The following is a 6,810-nucleotide window of genomic DNA, read 5'->3' on the forward strand; positions in this document are numbered from 1 at the left end:
TAAGATATTTTTTAAATATATATCTATTAAAATTAAAAGCATTTGAAGGCCAAAAGTAATTATAACTTCCTGCCGGAGGAAGTCGTATGATATACATTAGTTGGATTCTTCTTTTGTATTATGGTCTCAAATACATTATTTTTAATCTTCTGGGAAGCCTGTCTATAGTTAAAATTGATTTCAAGAAAAAATAATTTATATTTTTCTTAACAACTACTTTCCTGCAAAGAAGAGATTTGGTTGTACTATAATATTAAAGAAACAGAATACATTTTACTAATGTAAATTCATAACGCAATAAATGTCAGGGTTAGTGGCTATACGTTTACCTTGTCTTAGATACGGGAGACCCTGGTTCGACTCCCAGTGAGAATTTACTAATTTGTGGTTCGAAACCCATAAAGATTCTGAATAATACATTTGTGGATAGAGCAGATTACAAGTCTAGGACGATAACATGCCATCTCAGCTTAATGGTTAGTACTTCTGAGGTATTCATCTTCAAGGCTTATTTTTTTACACTTTCGGCAGCCTGCAACTCTGCAAGTAAGCGATTTTGAGAAAGTATATACTAGAACCTTTTTCTCATTATTTCTGTGAGTAAATTCACTTCCTTATTAGAAGTGTCAGTTTAACGTCACACGGTTATGCTTATTAGGCTAAGGGAGACGAATGATTAAGGCACGTGATTGATGGTGAAAGAATTGGTGGAATGAGGATGTGAGAGAAAATGGGAGTATCCCCGGAGAAAAGACATGGACACAATGTTGTCCACCACAAATTTACTTAGCTGGAGATCGAACGAGAGAAGACCACACGCACCAGAGGTGAACGCTCTACCACTAACCCACCGCGACCTCACCTCCTGATTAGAAACACCATACATGTATTAACTAAAACGTTAGAGGTAATACAGAGAAAAATACATAAATCTTTTGTGACAGGTTGCATGAACAAATTAAGGTTAAAGTTTGGTTGTTGTATATATTGATCAGTATAATCTCTTGGCCTTTTTTTTTTTTTACCTAATGACAAATAAACGAAAAGACGGAAAAGTCCGAAAATTGATTTTCCAATATGAGTAGGCTTGCCATACGTTCCGGTTTGACCGGGACAGTCCCGGGTTTGAGGGGTAGTCCGGTGTCCCGACCGGCTTCGTGTTTAGTCCCGGTCAGAGGGAGAAATTTCGTTTCTAGTCGCAAAGTTATTTAACAACTTCTATCTTTTAGTCCACTTTTTCATAAGGAAATTTAATGGAAACGTCAACACTGAGAGGACTAATGCCCTCCAAAATGAACTTAGCAATGAATTGCAGTGAATTTTTTGATAAAATAAAGAATAATAAGTGCTTATCGAGAAAGGTTCATTCATGTGAAAAGTATAAGTCTGAATAATGTGTAGGAGTTCTTCCTATCCTTTTGCGAATTTTAGTTAGTTGTTAATTTTATTCTTGCTAAAAATGTTTTTTTTTTTAATATGTGTATATTTCATCAGAAACAAATCTTGAGAGAAATTGTATTGCTTGAGAAATTCGAACACCAAATTTGACTATTGAACAGCAAATTTTTACTACTGAACTGCCTCATACTGATTTCTTCATTGTTAGTAATATTAGTATTAGTATTTGGTACTAAAAATCGAAATATTGTCTTTGTGCATAGTAATATTTATGCACTGCAAATTTTGTTTGCATTCTGAACGGTGTGTAAGAATAAATCTTATATTAGAATTTTTAAAAAGGTACGCTATGAATTTTCAATGTGCATGTGTCTCGTTAAGTTGAAAATTTCTCACGGGAATTTTCGATAAAATTTTGGGATTAACAATGTCCCGGTTTGGAGCTTCAGAAATATGGCAAGTCTAAATAAGAGAATCCCGTGAAATGTGAACCCAATTCGTTTTTCTTTTCAGATTATAATACTTTCTGCATTTCTATCGTCGCTCAAAATTGTAAAAGAAGAAAAAGAAAGAATGAAAAAGCAGTTTGGCGATTCGCGCATTATATCCAATGCTACCGCTTAAACTGCAATAAATGTAAATAATACTATAGATTCAATGTATGTTAGAATAGAGTACAAATCAAAATTGCTATTATTTGAAAGTTATATTGCAAAATAATGGCGCAAAAGCCGGGTCTGATCCCCCCCCCCCCAAACTTACAAACTCTCAGTAATTTCTCATAATATATATACAATTTCTCAGTAAAACTAAACTTGTTTAACAGGGAAATCTTTGCTGTAACATGAAAATTTGATTCTACACTTCATCTGTACTCTTTCTCTTGTAAAAACAATCTAGTTCTATCATTTCTTTTTTTCTGAAAATATAGGTGGAAGTATTTTAGAATTACTTATCGATTTTTCGAGTGTAGAATAATACCTGTTCACTGCTACATAAATGTAATTGGACCTTCCCTAAAAGTTAGACCCCTCTGCCAATAAAAATTTCCGGGTGCACGCCTAGTTATGTCCATAAAACATTCATTTTTTTAAAAGAAAAAAAATTTAGTATCTCTACCTAATAAATAATAACGATTTTGAAATCAATGGTGGTCATTTTATAATCCACCAAATGCCTGGACTATGCAAGAACTATACTTGGAGAGCATTTCCCATTTTCCTTGTCCCCTGTGGGAAAGGTACACTGAATGTGAGTAACTCATGAATTTTCTAAACCCGTTTTCTCTTCCACGCATTCCCCTTCTTGTTTCATATGTCTAGGCCAATTAAGAGCCTGAGCTTGTAACATATAAAAGTAACTATATATAATTGCATTTCTGTTCTAATTGGCCCGGTACTAATTGCCATACCTGACAAAATGGGCTTCGTAACAAAAGATTTCAAAATGTTTTCACAATTAAAAAATCAATTATTGATTCAGGGATGTTATGGTGACCAACTACAATCTTCCTGTTATGCATGGATTTACAACACAAAGAAATCATACGTTTTTAAAAAAATATTGTATTCGCGATTAGGATGAAACATACACGCGATTCACCACTTGCCCATCACTGTCTTAAATTGTAGTTACGTTATTCCTCAAAATAAACTGTTGTACGCTGTTTTTTAAAAGAAAGAAATACAATGTTAAATCTTCTACATACCAAGCAATTACATCACTATGAACATATTGATAAATTTTAAAATTAAATTACTTAAATTCTAATACCTTTAGATACATTCTACACTGCATTCTCTTTACCAAACTACCTCTTTACAATTGTTTTATTTTATACTATTAATATATATATATATATATATATATATTACAAATAATGATTAACAAACTTCATTCTTCGATCTCTAGTATTTCTTGTATTTTTTACACTTGATTTTCTTATAAAACTGTTGTAACACTTTCACTTTTAGACTTACATAATTATGCAAATTCCAGCTTTTTGTCAATTTAGTGCATTTTTTGAAAGATATTATATATATCTGATCATTATTATCATCATAAGCATTCTTCCATTATTGGCAGACCCTTTGCTGCAACCGACAAACTTCCACGCTCCACGGTTTTCCACTAACCTCTTCATCTTCACGTATGATTTTTCTATTTTGATATTGTCCATTAATTCCAGTCTCCTTTACCCCTCCTTCTTTTTCCTGCCATCATACCCTCTAGTACGTCTCTCATGACGTAGTTCCTTCTTAGTCAATGTTCTAACCAGTTTTTCTTCCTCTTCTTAATAATATATAAGATAGTAGATAAAAAAGAAAGAGAAAATTTATAAAAAAAAATCTTTTTGAGTTTTACATCCCACGGTTATGCTGGTGAGGCTAAAGAAGACGGTGATGATGAGAAATGAATGAAATCGTGGAATGAAGAAAGTGGGAGGAAACGGGAGAACCCCGAGGAAACCCATGCATACAGTGTTTGTCCAACACAAAGTTCACTTGGCGGGAGCAAGGATTGAACCCGGGACCCCATACACCAGAAGTGAACGCTCTACCACTGAGCCACAGCGGCTCCAAAAATTAAAATAAGCATACGAAATACACGGTAAATAACACTTTAAACATTGTATTTTAAAGAATACATGTTTTATTGGTGATGTTGGTTGGAATTGCTCGTAATTTGGATGGAAAATTATTTTACAACAGAAACACATGAAAAAAGTGACAAACTTGTTAATTATTGTTATGATGTGATATTGTACTGTGTTTACTATTGGTTATTCATCCATTTTATATTCCTATACGTATTACAAAGAAAAAGCACAACACATTTATTTATGCTCATTATGAAAGTATCGTAAGATTACAAAAGTGGCAGAAGCTTCCAGCATAATCACAATTTCATCACTAGATGCCAAGAAATAATGTTTTCTTTTAGATGCGAACCCGAATAATATTTTCACAAAGAGAGAATCGACCACCTGTGAAAGGTGTCTGAGAGACTCATACGTAATAACTCAGCTAGACTTGAGCTTCGTCAGTTTGCATTAAAAATGTATCCTCGTCGCCAAAAGTGCCTTTACATCGCCGTGACGGGTATGTGACCCCGCAGTACTCTAAGGAAGGGATGGTTGCATAAGAAATTGTGATTAATTTTGAAGAGTTTTTATTTTGACTAGGGAAATAACGTAGGTATAGGAACTAAAGGCATAGATTAGAAGCATCACTGCACTGTCCTCTCTGAAAATATTCGTATTCTCAGTTTTTCCATTTACTGTCTTGTATGTTAAGCTAATAACTGCTAACAACTGCTACTAGAGCTTTTCACTCTTCAGGACTTTACTACGACATGTTCGCAGGACACTTTTCAAAGTCCTAAATGTGTGCGTGAATTATTTCATTCCTCTCACTGTAACTATTTGAGAATGGAAACTGATTACGCTGAACGTGAATATTTTTCGTTATCGTAAAGCAAGGACCGTAATAAATGTAGATAAGGTTCTTATTATTATACAAAACACAGAAGTATTTATTCCGTATATAGAACAATATAATACAATAACTAGGAAACATCATAATCACTAACGCCCGCAGGATTTTTCCAACAAGGGGGGAGGGGAATACCGATATAGAGTTTTTCATTGTATTGCCCTATATATCTTAAGTTAAAATCCATAACATTAATATTGATAGCGTATATCGCCTTTCGCCGCTGTAGCCCATTAGTCAGAACATTCATCTCCAGACATGATGTTGAGAGAATAGAAAGAAATAGATATGAACAGTGCTGTAATTAATTTTATTGCGTCCTGGATCGATCAATCATTGATTTACTCATACTCCACCAGGCCCCCTGTCCCAGGTATTTCAGCTGCTGCCTTATATATAGGGTTCCATGTCAGAAGGGCAGACAAAAGGGCAAACACAGAAAGGCCCGAGTCAAAACGGCCCGCGAAAAAAGACACCCGCTACAAAAGGACCAGACCAAAAAGGCCCCGCGTCAAAAGTGCCCAGGTGAAAAGGTCTCCGCAACAAAATGGCCTGAGTCAAAAGAACCCGAATTAAAATGTCCCTCATAAAAAGGGCCCTGGCCAAAAGGATCACACAAAAAACCCGAGTCAAAAACCACTGCGTCAAAAGGGCCCGTGTCAAAAAGGGGCCCGCTACAAAAGGGTCCGAGTGAGCCACGCATCAAAAGGAACCGAGTTAAAAGGTCACCGCAACAAAAGGGCCCGAGTCAAAAGGGGTCGAATCAAAACGACCCATGTCTAAAGGGCCGGGTCAAAAGGGTCCCAAAACAAAAGAGTCCTAGTAAAAAGGGAACTGCCCCAAACAAGCCCTGGTAAAGGGGGTCACGCTACAAAATGGCCCGAGACAAAACAGCCACGCGTCAAAAGGGCGCGGGTGAAATGGCCTCTGCAACAAAAGGGCCTGAGTCAAACGGGCCCGAAACAAAATGCCCCTTATAAAAAGGGCTCTGGCCAAAAGGGTCCCACAACAAAGAGACCCGAGTCAAAAGGTGCTGTGTCAAACGGGCCCGAGTCAAAAATGGGCGTCGCTACAAAAAGGCTCTGTCAAACGGGCCCGAATCAAAACTCCCCTTGTAAAAAGTCTCTGACCAAAAGCTTCCCCCAACAAAAGGACCCAAGTCGAAAGATCCTGTGTCCAACGGACCCGGGTCAAAAATGATCGTGGCTACAAAAGGGCCCAGTCAAACGGCCGGACATCAAAAGGGCGCGGTTCAAAAGGTCTCCGCAAAAAGAGCCCACGTCATATCACCTTTCATCAAAAGAACCCGGGTCAAAAGGGTCCGCGACAAATGGGCCTTGCGTCAAACGGGCTCTGGTCAAAATTGCCATGCTACAAAAGACCCGAGTCAAAACGGCTCCACGTCAAAGGGGTCCGGGTCAAAAGGTCTCCGCAACGAAAGGGCACAAGTCAAAAGGGACCAACGACAAAAGGGCTCGGGTCAAAAGTCTCAGCAACAAAACGGCAGGACTCAAAATGGCTCGGTCAAGCATCTCAGGAACAAGAGGGCAGGAGTCAAGAATGACCGAATCAAAACGACCCTCATCAAAACAGAAGGGTCAAAAGGGTCTCACGACAAAAGAGCCCGGGGTCAAAAGGGACCTGCCTCAAACGAGTTTGGATCAAAAGTGATCCCGCTACAAAAGAACTCGAGTCAAAACGGTCCCGGGTCAAAAGATCTCGGCAACGAAAGGGCCTGAGTTAAAAGGGCCCAAATCAGAACGCCCTTCATAAAAAGGCGTCGAGTTAAAATGGTTCCATGACAAAAGGACCCGAGTCAAAAGACTCTGGGTCAAAGAGGCACGTGTCAAAAAGGGGTCCCGCTACAAAAGGGCAACATTCAAACGGATCTGCGTCAAATGGGCCGATTACATGTCCT

The sequence above is a fragment of the Thermobia domestica genome, chromosome 7 (genome assembly GCF_964235325.1).
Source record: "Thermobia domestica chromosome 7, izTheDome1.hap1.1, whole genome shotgun sequence".
NCBI classification, from domain to species: domain Eukaryota; kingdom Metazoa; phylum Arthropoda; class Insecta; order Zygentoma; family Lepismatidae; genus Thermobia; species Thermobia domestica.